Source organism: Chrysochloris asiatica, unplaced genomic scaffold (assembly GCF_000296735.1).
Source record: "Chrysochloris asiatica unplaced genomic scaffold, ChrAsi1.0 scaffold00047, whole genome shotgun sequence".
Lineage (NCBI taxonomy): Eukaryota > Metazoa > Chordata > Mammalia > Afrosoricida > Chrysochloridae > Chrysochloris > Chrysochloris asiatica.
In genome coordinates, this window is record NW_006408565.1 from 2061427 (window position 1) to 2076632 (window position 15206).

Genomic DNA, 15206 nt, shown 5'->3' on the forward strand with positions numbered 1-15206 from the left:
ACTATGAGGGCTCCGGCCAAAGCACCAAGTCCGTTTCCTAGATCAAGACTTCCAAGTGGTGAAAGTCTAGCCTGAGTCCTGTTTGGGGCAAGCAGGAGGAGCTGAGGAGTCATGCTGGCAGAGGGGGGGGAAGAGACAGCTGGGCCCTCAGGAACACCAGTTCCTCTGTGTGCCTTGGCTCGGGTGTTGGGACCCCCACGGAGGCGTGAGAGACGCCAGACCGTGTGGGGGTGGTTCCCAGCTGCCTGGAGCCTGAGGACCTGGGGGTGGGGTGAGCCTTGCAGTTCAGCCCCCACCCCAGGCCCCAGGAGTACTCTCTACCAACCAGGAGAGTCTGCTGTGTTTAGGACAGGGAGAGGGGCTTCTCTTACCCCCATTCTCTAGTCTCCATCCTCAGATTCCTTCTACCAAGAGCATAGCCATTCTCTTGCTTCTTTCCCACTTCCCAGCCCAGCCTCACCTCCAGGCTGAAGGCTCTGCACCTCAGGAGACCCCTTTCACCTCCCCACACTTCTTGTCTGTGAAGGTGACTTTGAATGCTTCAGGGTCCCCAGTCTGAGTCTTAAATTCTCTCTAGCTGGGGGCTGTCTTTTCTTCTACCTGGGCACCCTCATCTTCTTTTGACTTTCCTTGAACCCAGCGTATGTAAGGAGGGCCTGGGGGCAGAGTTTGGGCCCTGGTGAGCCTTGCTGGCTACTTCCCATCAGCCACCTCTACTTTGCCTGGGGCCTGAGAAGCTCGGAGCCAAAGGGGAAGCCTTGGGGTCCCCTGCACTGTACCTCAAGGCCCTTGACCTGAGACAGCCCAGGAAAGGGGGCAGAAGGGAAACTGGTCAGGAGGCCTGGGTCCCTCACTTGTAGATGATTTGGAGCAGTCTCTTCCACTCTCTGAACAGATAGCTTAGACAGATATCTGTATGCTTTGATATTCCCCATTGGATTTCCTGACTGGGGATCCCCATTAGCAAGTCAAATGAGGCTTTGCTCACTACCTCACTGGACCCCTGGAGCCTGAAATTCTGGAGAAGCACAGACACACAAGAAAAGCTCAGTGGTCCAGGAACCCCTACCTTCTCTGAAAGTCTGTGTGGGGCTCCCTGCTGATACCCAGACCAGAGGAGGCATGAGAGAGGGATAGAGAGACACGGCTCAGGTTGAAGGGGGTTTAGTGAGAAAACAGCGCAGTGGACAGAGACCTAGGAAGAGAGAGCAAGTCACAGGGAGGACCTAGCAGGTGAGACCTGAGGTGAGGGGGACAAAAACCCTGGTGGCTATCTTCCTCTACCCAAAAGAAGGACAAGCCACTCTCCCATGCCAGAGAGAATCAAACAGGGGATGAGTGAAGGGACACATCCCTTTTGAGCACCTGCTGGATGCAGGATGCTTTGCATGCACCCGCTTTATCTGATCCTCATAAAGCCTGAGAAGTCAGTCAGCAATGTTCTCATCATTTTACAGGTGTAAGGACTGAGGCTCAGAGAGGTGAAGACACCTGCATGAGGTGTCACAGCAAGACAGTGACAATGTTAGAATTCAAAGCCAGTTCTGTGTGACTCAGAAGCCCAGACTCCTCCCTGGAAGCCCCTTAGTGAGGTAGGTGAAGGTGGCCCCTCACCAGCCCCCACGGAGGTCCAACCCCCACTCTCTTCTCTTGGTCTTAAACGGGCTGGAAAATCCGGATAGGAGCAGATGGCGGGGACAGATGGAGGGAAAAGCATCTCAGGACTGAGTTACACAAACAAACATTGATAAAGTGATTAAAACCTCAAGCAGCCCCTTCTCGAAGGGCCCAGCCCACCTCAGCCTGGAGCACAATGAGCCCTGAGGTGGGAGCCTAGAGGTGTCCTGGAGTGTCTGCATCCCAGCCCGTCTGCTCCAGCTCCTGCCCTCCCCCTCTCCGCCAGGGACCACCCCCGGACCAGAGCCCAGGGTGGCACTGCTGCCAGGAGCACAGCCCGGGAGGGGGAGGGGCGAGCCTGGCTGTTCCCAAGGGAGCTGGGCAACGAGGAACAGAGAGCGGGGGCGGCAGGGAGACAGGAAGGTCCTTGGAGCCTGGACTGCAGACCTGAAGCCAGGGCCTGGGATCTTGAGGACCCTTGAACCAACCCTCATTTTTATTTGGAGCTCAGAATGTTGCCCTGTCTGCCCAAGTCACACAGCAGCCTGGAAGAGCTGAATCCTGATTCTCACTCCACCCTACGCCAGAGGGTCAAGACATTTCCCCTCTCACAGCCTAGTAATCCTAATGCCTCCCTCCAAGGTTGTGGTACAGATTCAATGGGATGACGCCTGTGAGGCACCTGGCATTGGACCTGCACACAGTTATTGCTGTTAATGTTGCCTGTCACTCCTGTCTGAGGTGCCTGGTGGCTGGTAGGGAATCCCAGGTGAGACCTGGCTGAGACAGGTCCCTCTACAGAGCACAAGCTGGGGCTTGAAGATCCTTGGTCTCAGACTCTCCGAGGCTACAATGCCCTCCAAGAAGAGCCCCAACTCCTGGGTAAAAGAGCCCTAGGCAAAACCGGGAGCTAGGACCCCCAGGGACAGGAAAAGGTACTGCATCTTTGCTAATTCTATATGAGGCGACAGGCTTTAGGGAACAGACCCAGGTTCAAACTCTGACACGGTTATATTTTCACCACAATCATATTTTTAAAATCACTGCATTTCCACCTTGATATATCATTTTTGTACTCATATGATGCTTAGATAATATAGAATAAAATGAAAAGAAATAACATTTTTTAAGTCTGACATGACCACTTTCCAGCTTTAGGAAAGATGGCAAAAAACAAAACAAACAAAACCCTCTGACCTGCCGGTTCCTTCTTTAGAAGACCTGCATTTCCAGCCGCTTCCTGAACTTGTTTCCAGGTGACCACAGACACCTTGGTCAGGCAATATCTCCAACTATTGGCCTTCTACCTCCAGCCCACTCTGCCTCTGGCTCCCCCTCCAACCATAAATGGCCTGAGGTCCCACCCCCATTCAGAACTCCTCCCCCTTCCTCACCCCTATACCTACCTGCTTCTTCCCCAAGACCTGCCCACCTATCTCCCCACCCCAAGTCAGCCCTATTTTATTGCTCTGGTTGTGTCTTTCGGTTCTCTAAATTAATTATCATCCTCCTCTGCTCAATAACCTTCAATGACTCCCTACTGCCTACCAGTGGACATTTGAAAGTTCACCTTCACCTTCCTTTATTCTAACTAGTTTGGCACCCTCTCTTGCCCCAGATCCCAGGATCTCCCCCAAACTAAATGAAGAACCTTGAAGTCAAGGCTGGGGAAATGGAAAGGTAGGGATAGGTGAGGAGATGCAGGCATCTGGGCTCTACCCTAGTCAGTCCTTGCCCAGGGCAGCAATAATTCTCCCTCCCCTCTGCAGGTAAAAGCAACTCCCAGCTGGAAGGACCTCTGGGACCTGCCAGTCAGGCCTGCCTTTTTGCACCCTCCTGTAATCAGAAGTGAACCCTTCACAACCTCGCTGATAAATAAGCATCCCGATCTTTCTTACATGTTTCCACTGGTGGGGAGCTCACTCCTCCCACTCTTGCTAGACCATCTGCTGCAGGTTCTGACCATTTGAAAATGACTCCTGGTTCATAGCAAATGCAACTGTTACCTTCTGGAAGCGGAATGGAGGGCAGGGAGCTGTGTTTACACTAGTAACTTTATGTACAATTCTGCCTAAGTTTATTACAACATGATGCAAAACATTTGAAACAATCAAAATCTAAAAAGGAAAAAAAATTAAAAGAAAGTAAACTGGGATCTATAGGAGGTCTTCAAAAAGTGCATGGAAAAAATCTATAATCTTTTCATTTCATTTTTCCATGCACTTTTTGAAACCCTCCCAGAAACCTTCCAGCAGCTGAAGGCTGCACCTAGTGACTGCAACTATAGGGTGATTCCCTCCTGGGCTGCTCCTCACAACCCCAAGTCCTCTGAGGCATGGCTTCCCAGGAACCGCTGTACCATCTTGGCGGAGGCACTTCCCTTTTGGAGCCTCAACTTTCCTGTGAAATGCCCCTTCCCTGAGCTCTTCAAGGAGCCCACAGAACACCATGGCATGCAGTGCACACGAAAGAAGGATGTTCAAAACCAAAAAGAAGAAGGTTGTCCTCAAGGCCTACTATGTCAATCTTGAGAGCAGGGTAGAGGGAAGGTGATATCCCAACTCAAAACTTCTGCTGGGCACCTGTTATTATTCCCATTTTATAGAAGAGGAAACTGAGGCACAAAGAGCAGGCCTCCCTGCCTGGGCTTGTGAAGGAGTGAGAGTCAGATTCAAGATAGAATCCAGCTCTGTCTCCCAAGCCCTTTGCTAATAGACCAGGCTGCCTTGAAGGAGTGCAGGCTTCTCTGAAGGTCTGTGGGTACCCAGAATTCCAGTTCCTCACCCCTAAGTCACAGTTGTCCCATCCCAGGGTCCTGGTGTTCCCAATCTGTCTCTCTTCATGGGAAGACTAGGCCAGCTCTCATTTTAGTTCTTCAGGCTCTCCCTTGAGGTTGGGGATTGCCTCTTTGTTCCCATAGTAACAGAGAACAGAAGGGCCTTCCAAGTCAGTGCAGGTATATTCACAGGTACCTGCAAGTACGCATGTGCCCTGGGAATCCTTGGTATGGTACAGCCTTAGGTCCATGCATGCTCTCACACACACGCGCACACACACGCACATTCACGCCTACCCTTTCATATACATGGCTACTCAACGCCCTAGTATGCACACCCTTTCACAGGCATGCCCAATGCACAGTCCAAGAGCTGGGTAAGGACATCGTCCGTTCTGATGTGACCCACACCCACAGCCATCCTAGCCCACTCGGATGCAGGGGAATTTTGGGGAAAGATTCCCCTTAAGGGGGCTTCCACTTAAGAATAATACCCACCACTACATTTTTCGAGTATTTCCTATGTTCCAAGTACTGTTTTCCTTTTTACATGTAATTATCTCCTGTACACTCAATAATACTCTACAATAGATGCCAAATGAGAAAATAGGAACAGAGAGGTCAAGTAAGGTGTTTGAGGTCACACAGCAGGATTGACTGAGCCATAGTTTGAGCTCAGAACTGTTAGGCTCCAAGACTTGGCCTCTTGCCTTCCCATCAGACCACTGGATGCCAGACCCATGACCACTGACCCAGAGACCCACAAACACAGACAAGGAGGCAGCTGGGAGCAGGTGGGTCCGGAGCAAAGGTCTCCCTAGAGCCGGTCTTCTTAGCTTGTGGTTCTGGGTCATTGGATTCCCCCTGTCTCAGGAAGGAAGGGTGAAGGGAAGCCTAGCTTTCCTTTCATTTACTTCCCGTCTGTAGAAAAGGAACTGTGAACAGTAAGAACAAAATCCATCAGGAATCCACCAGGAATCGCCTGCTGGGGGCACCACCTAGGTTCACTTGTGGGTTCCCTTCCCTTCCAACAAAGGAGAGAATCCAGCCTCCAGGTTCCTAGCTCCCCAACCTCCTTTCTGGCCCCCCAGGTAGCCCTTGAAGAAGCAAGGGCTCCTGAGACCAGAGGCTAGGCCAGAAGGAGCCACTCTGAGCAGAGGGCTAGGGGCGGGTTCTTGCAAAAGGCAGCTTTCAGCAGGAAGATGACAACAATGTAAACGACAGCCAGGTAGGTAGACACTGGATGTTCCTTGGTCTGATAAACAATTGCTGCGTCCCTGCGTGGTCATCATCATTGTCATAGCCACCACTGATTGGACCCCTTTTTGCAGACTCTTAAAGATATGATAAAACCGTCACTACTGCTAATAAAAACAGTAACTGTTAAGCATTGAACCCTTTCTGTGTGTGGAATGCTCTCCATGGCTGATGTCACTGAATCTATAGGGCTGTGTGGCAGCGGAGTCTCAGACAGGTTTAGTAACTTGTACACAGTGCAGAAGCAGCACTGGCAAAATTCAATCTCTACGTGGCTGCTGAACCTGTGGTCTGCCCACCTGGGAGCTGGCATCCTGGGGCTGATGCCTGAGGGAGCAAAACAGGAGGGAGAGCCACCAGCTGGGACTTGGTCCCTTGGGCCTTGCCTGCTGAAAACAGCACTGGATTGACTATGGGCAAGGCAGGCGCCCTCTGCTGTCCAAGCTCTGGCTCTGCAAAGCCATGTTCCCTGAAGTGGAGGGAGGTCCTAGGTGGATCTAAGATGTAGGAAATGGGATGGGTCCCTGAGCCTGGGACCTTCACTTTGTATCGCCACCTTGTCAGTGAAAAAAGGTGCCTGAGGTCACCCTGCCAATCAGAGACTGAACTGGGTTCAAACTGAAGGCTGCCTAACTTCCAGGCTCTTGTCCTACTCCTTTCTGCTAGGGAAGAGATTTTAAACTCAATTGCCTATGCTTCCCGCTGCCCTTTATCATTTCTGTGGCCCAAGAAAATAGGGCCTTTGGCTCCACTGCTCTTGATTGGTGGTCAACTGAGAATAGATCCCCAAAGGCAAAAAAGGGTAGAGTTTGAGGCATTGAGTCAAACGTGATCGAATTCATCACTCTCTGTCTCTTTGATTTTTCACAATCTCCTAGTAAAATAAGCCAAGATGTCTTTTGATCCAATGACGTATGAGACCCAGTTCTTTGGCTTCACACCACAGACTTGCACACTTAGAGTCTACAGTGCATTTCAAGACTACCTGCTTGAAGTGATGCAGACTGTTGAACAGGTTGTCGTGAATAAGCTGAATGGCATCTCAAACTGTGATATCGGCCCTGTCCAAATTCATAAATGCACAGAGAAGTTTCTTAACTTCATAAAAGGACATTTTGATCACCTTTTTGGCCAAATGGAGCAGCTGTTTCTGTGGTTGATTTTGCATATTCCTCCAAACATTTTGCTTCCTGAAGATAAATCCCAGAAGATGCAGCCTTATAGTGAGGAAGTATTCCAACTTCTTCAGAAAAAAATCAAACTGCTATACAGAAGAAGTATAAGACTGAATTATGTGCTAAACAGGCCTTTCTTACAGACTAAGAACAGCAAAAAAAAAATGTTCAGGCTTAACTCAGACAGACATTGACTTGATTTGATGAACTCATAAATGTTGCCAGAGAGCATGAGACTAATGATTTTAGGGAGAGTTTGGTGTCCCTGGTCCACAATGCCAGGAAACTGCAGATGAAAACATTTTAAATTTCTAAATGATAAAAAGAACCTGTCACAAAGATGGAATATAAGACCTTGGACAATAAAGAAACAGATCCCACTGAAACAGAAGAAGGAAGGATGGAACATACTCAGTAGCAAAATTTAGTCTGATTGTTAGCTATTTGTCCCAATTTTAAAGTTTTTCATTCTTCAGTTCATTGTGGAATTTTCTTGTAGCTAATATTGTTCAATTTTTATTTAAATTCTAATTTTATTCAAACTCTTATTTCCCATCAATGAGAAATCTTAGCTGAGTCTTAGTGCTTAAATTTAGTGAAGGCTAGCATTTTTTTTTGTAATTATTATAATCCATGGAAAATGTTCGATCATCCAGGAAAGGGGGAGAAAATAGCAGTAGTTGTTTTTTTTTTTTAAGTTTTTATTGTGAATTGAGTCATAGTTTACATGGGAGAACATCAGCTTTACATACATCCTATCATATTTCATTTCATTGCAATGATTACAATCTCCTCCATGCATCATCATTCAACAGCATTTGCTTCCATTCCCTCTGGGTTTTCTGTTTTTGGATGTACACCGAAGCACTCAGGAATATTCAACCATTTAAACAACCAAAGGGCACACCCCGCAAGCCCACTTCTCTGCTGTCAGCACACAGCCACTTTCCCTCCCTGAGTCCAGGGTCTCTCCACATCATCATCTCTGCCTCCATCTCTGGCATTGCTGCTTTTCTGAATAGGGTCCCACACTCCACTCTTCTCCCTTGATGGTCCCAGGGTCCACCGCTCCTGGACTGCAAGATCAACAACTCCCCTCCTTTTGTTACAAAATGTCTACCTTTACATTTGCAACACTCAAAATCAGTCCTGATAGCAATTATTCACTATTGAAACACAAGAGTCTTATCCCCATCTCCTTTCACCAGCCCCATCAAGATAGGTTGGAAAGCACTCAGTGGAGATTCTACCTTCCCCGGCACCCTCTGAAACTAGGCTCCCTCTTGAAAGCTTGTAAGCCAATCACTTTGTGCCTTTGTCGTCCCCCCCCCCCCCCACACACCACTTTTTGGGTAGACAATGTCTAAGTTGCCCATCCCTGTCAATCCTGTGTACCGAGGGGGTGGGAATGATCCTCACTGTAAAGATTCGTTCCCTCTTTTGAGCTACTACATCCATAAGCATAGGTCAAGTTCATCAAATTGTAGTGGATTACACTATTTTTTCCCTCTTCTTTCTTCCTCTAGTCAAGTTTTGATCATCTAGCCATTGAAGCCAGGTCAAATGGGTGTTATCTGCAAGTATGGGTGTTCTTGTGCATCTCCCCTCACTTCATATCAGCTGGATGCTTCACTCACTGCTCCAGTGCTCTGTAGCCTTGTCCCTCTCCCTACGTCCAGGAGTCCCCAAGTCTAGCCATACTGCTGGCCAACCAGGTCTCAATCCAGGTGGACAGGAGTCTGTTGTACGTGGTCGGACTTAGCTCACAACTTCATTGCTGTTTTTCCCCCACTTCCCCTTATCGGTAGACTAATGTGGTTACCAACAAGACCACATGTCTGCTCGTGGTTTAAGTCATGAGTCTTAGTCTTGGAAAGGGGTTTGCCCTGAGGGGACCTGACCACTTGCCCTGATAGCTCACCAGCAAACAACTTGCTTGTTCTTGTAGAAGTCAATCAGACTGCCATTACTGTTTTTGATTTTTCCTGCTGGTCTTTCTTTCAAGAAGTATCTTCTGTTCTTCTAGCTACTCCAGGCTGGTCTGCTTGTCCTTTCAAGTGGAAATTTCCCACCTCAGAAAATTCTGGATGGGGATCCAGATTCCACCTATGGGCTTATGCAATGTAAATGCTCCATAGGAAGCCTCCTTCCTTAAGCAAGTTCTAGCCCCAGTTTAGGTATTCCAATCAGTTATAGGCTGAAGACGAACTTACAAGCTTTCTATGGTGATGTTTCTGACTATTCCTTTCTCTCCCCCTCAAGTATCTATTTTACAGTAGTAGATAAGAGAAATCAAGATTCAAAAAAACAGCCAAGCATCTTAACATCATTTCCCTTCTTTTACCTACTCAAACCATGCCTCAATCCCTGTATCCCAGAGCCCTGTTGTTCTAAGGTTGAAGTAGTTGTTTTTAAACTACTGCTTGGCCTCCATGTCTTCCTAAACAACAGTATTTGGAATTTCTTCATGCAAGAAGGGGGAAATTTAGGGTATTAATAGTTGCAATTAAATAGATTAGGAAGTCTGTGTTCACCAAGCAGTTCTCCCCAATCCTGTCCATTGCATACACATGTTCAAAATTTTTTTTTTAATGATTGAGTTTCTCAGAGCTGCTCTAAGAGAAATGTCACAAGTGTGTGTGACTTTCATGAACAGAAATTTACTTTCTTCCAGGAGGCATGAAGTCTGAATTCAGGGCACTGGCGCCAAGGAAAGACTTTCTCTTTCTGTCCACTCTTTTTGGCTTTTATTTCTCAGTTCCTTGGCCAAGTGGCATTAGTTCCTTGCCCAGTTTGTGCTTCCCTGCTTCTGGGCCTAAGAAAAACCTATTTCCAGATGGAATTATATGAAACCCAAATCCCTTGCACACTTCCAAGTCCCGTACTATCTGACCTCAGCCACCCTCAACTCTTCCTTTTTGCTCACCAAGCTCTGATCTCACTGGCTTCTCTCAGTTTCCTGAACATGCTAAGCTGGCGTCTGCCCCAGGGCCTTTGCTGGTGCTATGGCTGGAACACCCTTCCAGTGACATATTTCATTCCTGCCTCTTTCTTCCTTCAGTTGAAATATTACTCCCTCAGACCACACTAACATTACCACACCCAGCCACTCTCCCCCACAGCATTCCATTTGTTTTCCTAGCCTCTGTGGTCTTGGAAGGTATTTTATTTAGTCAGTGGCTCAGTTGTTTCTTGCCTATCTCTCCCAGTGGAATGTCAGATCCATGGGGATGGGGACCTCATCCTTTTGTTCCCTTTTGTATTCCCCTAAATCCTGGAATTTGGAGTTCTGGTAGCATAGTGGTTACGAATCGGGCTGTGAACCTCAAGGTCAGCAGTTCAAAACTACCAGCTGCTCCACGGGAGAAAGATGAGGCGTTCTGCTCCCGTAAAGATTAACAGCCTCGGAAACCCTGTGCAGGGTCGCTATGAGTCAGAACCGACTCCACAGCACATAACAACAACAACAATAAATATTGATTAAATGAATAAAACCCTCACAACAGGACCAATAAGCAACATCATGATAAATGGAGAAAAGATTGAAGTTGTCAAGGATTTCATTTTGCTTGAATCTACAATCAACGCTTAAGAAAACAGCAGTTGAATCAAATGATGAATTGGGCAAATCTGCTGCAAAAGACCTTTTGAAAGTGTTAAAGAACAAAAATGTCACTTTGAGGACAAAGATGTGCCTGGCCTAAATCATAGCATTTTCAGTATCCTTGTATGCATGTGGAAGCTGAATAATGAATAAGGAAGACCGTAGAAGAATTGATGCATTTGAGTTATGGTGTTGGAGAAGCATATTAAAAGTACCAGGGACTGCCAGGAGAACATATAAATCTGTGTTGGAAGAAGAACAGCCAGAATGCTCTGTAGAAGCCAGAATGCTAAGACTTCCTCTCTCATACTTCAGACATGTTATCAGAAAGGACATTATGCTTGGTTAAGTGAAGCGTCAGTGAAAAAGAGGAAAACCCCCAATGTGATGAATTAACACCGTGGTTGCAACAGTGGCCTCAAACATAATTGTGAGATGGTTCAGGACTGGGTAGTGTTTCATTCTGTTGCGCATAGTTGTTAAGTGCCATCTAGCCTCCGGTTCTGTATAGGGTTTCTAAGAAGCAGCTGGTGGGTTTGAACTGCTGATCTTGTGGTTCGCAGTCAGTGCTGATCTCACACTGTCACACCAGGAGTGCACAGAGTTGCTATGAATTGGAACTGACTTGACTGCTAACAACAGCCCTAACTCAGAACAGTTTTTCAAATCCAGTCTTAATCATCCTGCTCCTACACCACAGTCCAGAGTCTGGGCAGCTTCATCTACCCCTGCCACTCCTCATACACTGCCCGCTACCTAGATCCTATGCTGTCCTAAGTCTCAGGCCCTCTGCCTCTTTCTCCTCACCTGACTGCCAGCACTGCGTAAGCTCAGGTATCACTTCCTCTCTGAAGTCCTCCTTGCTTTCCTCTCAAGTTAATGTTCTTCCCTGGTGGTTTCTGTATTCTAAGAGGGTCTCTCTTCTCCCCAACCCCAGGGAGATCCTCAAGGCTACAGGCCAGTCTGGTTCATCACTGTGTCTTCACATCTAGCTCCAGGCACCTCGGAAAACTTGGGTTGGGCTGCTCTTACCATTGCTGTGATAGGGATTTGGGGAATTAGGCCAGACCTGTGTCTCCTAGCTGTATGACTCAGGGCAAGTTATTTATTGGCTTTGTGCATCAGTGTCCCCATCTGTAAAATGGACTCAATCATCTGACCTCTCAGCGTTGAAAGGACTTCCATGTGTGTAATGTGCTCACTAGCTGGAAAATTGTGGGGTGAGTGGGTCCCTTCCCTGTTGTGGTCTCAGCTCTGTGCTTAGAAACAGTTTCTGAGCAAGAAGCCTCCTCAGGTCTTCCCCACAGGGAAGAAAAAGTGATGTCCTCTATGGTTCCTACCCCTCCTCTAGACCTGAGAAACCCCAAAGGAGTTAAGAGGCGGACTGGATCGAGCCCTGAACTTAGAGCACATGACTGTCTCCATCCTTCACTGGCTTTGAGACCCAGGGCAAGTCTCCTCACTTCCCTGACCCTCAGCTTCTCACATGAGCAAAGTAGTTGCTTAATTGTTATATCCCCAAAGCAATCTCCTGCTCTTCTCCTGATTCTTCCTGTAATTTGGGGTCTGGTCCAGAGGCCTCAGTGCACATTCCAGGCTGTGAAGAGGAGCCTCCCCATTCTAATAGTTGCTTGGGGTTTGGCTTGGGCACCTGTACACTAGATTAGTGCTGGACTCTGGGCAGCTCTTGGCACCCAGGAGGGCCCAAATGCTGCCAGCCCCCTAGGAGATTGTCTGTGGAGTCTTCCCAATGGAAGTCAGCGTACTTTGGGGGAACAGAGGCCCATCCCTCAGCCCCCACCCAGTTCTTCCTTCATGTGTTCAATCATTCTCTCACCACTGTACTTCCAGAAGGTTGCACTGAGCCTGGTAAATCATCAAAATCAGCCGCAGTTGAGTCAGTTCCAACTCATGCAGGTCCCACGTCTATCAGAGTAGAACTGTGTTCCATGAGGTTTCGATGGCTGAGGTTTCAAAAGTAGAACAACAGGCTTCTCTTCTCAGGCACCTCCAAGTGAACTTAAATCTCCAACCAACTGGTTAACAGCCAAGATTGTTAACCATTAGTATCACCCAGGGCTTCCAGTACACAGTAAGCAATAAAGAAATGAGGGAAAAAGAAATTTATTCCACATGTTTAATAAGCATTTATTGAGCACCTACTGTATGTCAAGCTTCGTACTAAGGTGTACAGTCTGTTCCTGACAGCCTCCTCCAAGCCCACACAGGGTACCTCTAACTCCACCCAGCTCTTCCCACCCTGGACCCAGCTCCCACTGACTGCCAGGCTCCAGGGCTTTTTCCAGAATCTAGATCATTGCCAAACACCCCATGCACCATGGGGCCTGGGGAGGCGTACTCCCACGGCTACAATTCTTCAAATCCTTCCCCTCTGTCCTTCATGCCTCATCTCACCCCTCCCAATGCCCTAAATCTACCCAGGGTTATACCCAGAGGGGCCAGCAGGTGGCGCCAAGGCTCCCCTTTTCCTGGAGCTGTACCAGACTCCAGAGCCCACCAGGACCCTTTCCCTCCCCTTTTCTGTGATCGCTAACTGAGGGGTAAACTCTGTGATCTCTAGCTGAGCCCTCTCCTTCTTGGTGGTTGTTGCAATAGAGGCCTGAGGAGGTTCTAGTTGCTCCTGCCAGCTATTCCCCTCCATTATCTTTTCCTGCCTGGTGGGTGAAAGGGGGTGGGGGGTCCCTAGGGGCTAAGCTGCAGCTGGTGGGTGGAGCTGGGTGGGGTGGGGCTGGTAGCAGCTGCAGGGCCGGAGAAACAGAGAGGAGAGAAGGAGAGAGGAAGCAGAGAGAGAGAGGTGGTCTGGAGTTTCCCTCCTCCTATCCCAAACAGGTTGAGGTCTCAGCTGAGACTCAGCCCCAGGACAAGGTATGTGGCTGAGGAAACAAACGGGGGTGGAAGCGGAGCCAGGCAGACCTGGAGGTATTGAAGGGCTGGCCATTTAAAGTCTTCTGTTCAAGGAGAAATCTTGAACAAGAAGAACTTTAGTGGGCAGCGGAAGGAGCCCTAGAGATGAGGATTCTATTCACTATATGAATCTACACCAGGTTCTTTCCATCGATGCACCTCAATTTCTTAATCTGCAATATTGCAGCTCTTAAAGACCTGTAAGATTCTGTGAGGTAACTTTGCAAGGTGTCTCCTTTCCAAAGAGGATTAGCTTTCCAGAGGCTTCTGGAAAACCACAGGGCCTGTAAGACCCAAAGGAATGCCCCACTTACGGTGACATGGCAGACTATGTATGTGTATGGGCAGCTCATTCAGTAGGATGGGTGCTCCCCCCCCAACCCCTCGCCATATCAGGGCCCTGCATCCTGGGCCCACGCGTCTCTCCTCAATTTTGTGTCTCTGAGACTTGGGGTTCTGTCATTAGGGAAAGGCAGTGGGTGTAGACTGAGGGTACCTCTTTGCTACTCCAAGATCAGGGGTGGATTGGACAGGGTAATGTGTGGGGGCAGAGGTAGGATCTGTATATCCACATTGGTGGATATACAGATGTTCCCAAGGTAACGAGGGAAGTGATGACTTAACCACTTGATTACCTATGGCTGTCTGCCAAGTTTCCAGAGCCCCCTGTGCCTTAGATCCATTAGTACACACACTGCTCACAACACTCAGCCCTGCCAGAATGAGGTGTGGCTAGCAGGGTGGGAGAAGGAACCCCTGGAGCTGCTCACCCTCACTCTGCCTCAACACTCAGGGAAAGAACATTCCAGATTGTTCTCAGGCTGGAGACGAACTGGCACCAGCAAATACTAGAATCTCAGTGAGTCCAGTGTGTGAAGTCACTTGGGGTGGGAAGGCAGTCAAGCTCAGGCTTGGGAGTTAGATTGGCCTGAGCTCAAAGCCTGCCTCTAGCAAGCCAAGTAACCCCTCTAAGCTGCAGTCTCTTTCTGTGCAAAGCTCATTGTAGAGTGAGGACTTTATAGGGCTGCAAAGTGTTGTGAGATAATGGCCCGGGACTGCAAGCTTGGTTTGAACAGCAAAGTTGGTCGTTCAAGCTAACCAGCCGCTCCTCGGAAACCCTATGGGTCACTATGGATCAGAACCGACTTGACGGCACTTAACATTACTCTCACTGTTGTTGTTGCTGTTAAGCGCCGTCAAGTCCATTCCAACCCATAGCGACCCTATCTAGGGTTTCCGAGGAGCGGCTGTTGAGTTTGAACCGCTGACTTTGCCGCCACACCAGGATTCTATTACTCTGTTTATGGAGATAAAAATGGAGACTACAAAACTGGGAAAGGGTGGGACTGAGGTTAATTGAACTCGACCCTTCAGTGAGTCAGGGCACCCTCATCTTAACCCCAGAGTAAACAGCGATGGAGCACAGAATGTATGCACCCCAGCACCTACTTAGCACCTGATGGTCACCTATTCCTACTTTGGTAAACTCCCCTCCGCCAACTCCTGCTCCAGCCAGCAAGGCCTCAGTTCTGGGGTAGAGAAGTGGGGACCCCCAGGCCGAGGGTGAAGTGTGGGCACAGATGATCATCTCCCTTTCGCCTAGGAAATGACTGAGATGAAGGGCCGGTCGGGGCTGTGTGTAGGGAGGTAGCAGACCTGAAGACAAGGGAGGGGTTAGGAGGTTGGTACTGACCACGGTGGGGGCTCAGAGAACCCCACTTGGGTTCCTGCGCAGGCCAGAAGGTGGGAGCCACCAGTCCGCGAAGCCCCCTTGGGGCCGGGACCGTGAACACTAGGTGGCCAGAGGGGGGACGCCCTCTGCCCCTCACCCCGCCCCCGCGCCTCTCCCCGC

The 15206-nt window shown here is 48.9% G+C and overlaps 1 pseudogene; it reads left to right on the top strand.

Moving 5' to 3' along the window:
• The first annotated feature begins 6542 nt into the window (after positions 1 to 6542).
• On the top strand, positions 6543 to 7132 carry LOC102820119 (annotated as a pseudogene).
• Positions 7133 to 15206: the final 8074 nt, after the last annotated feature.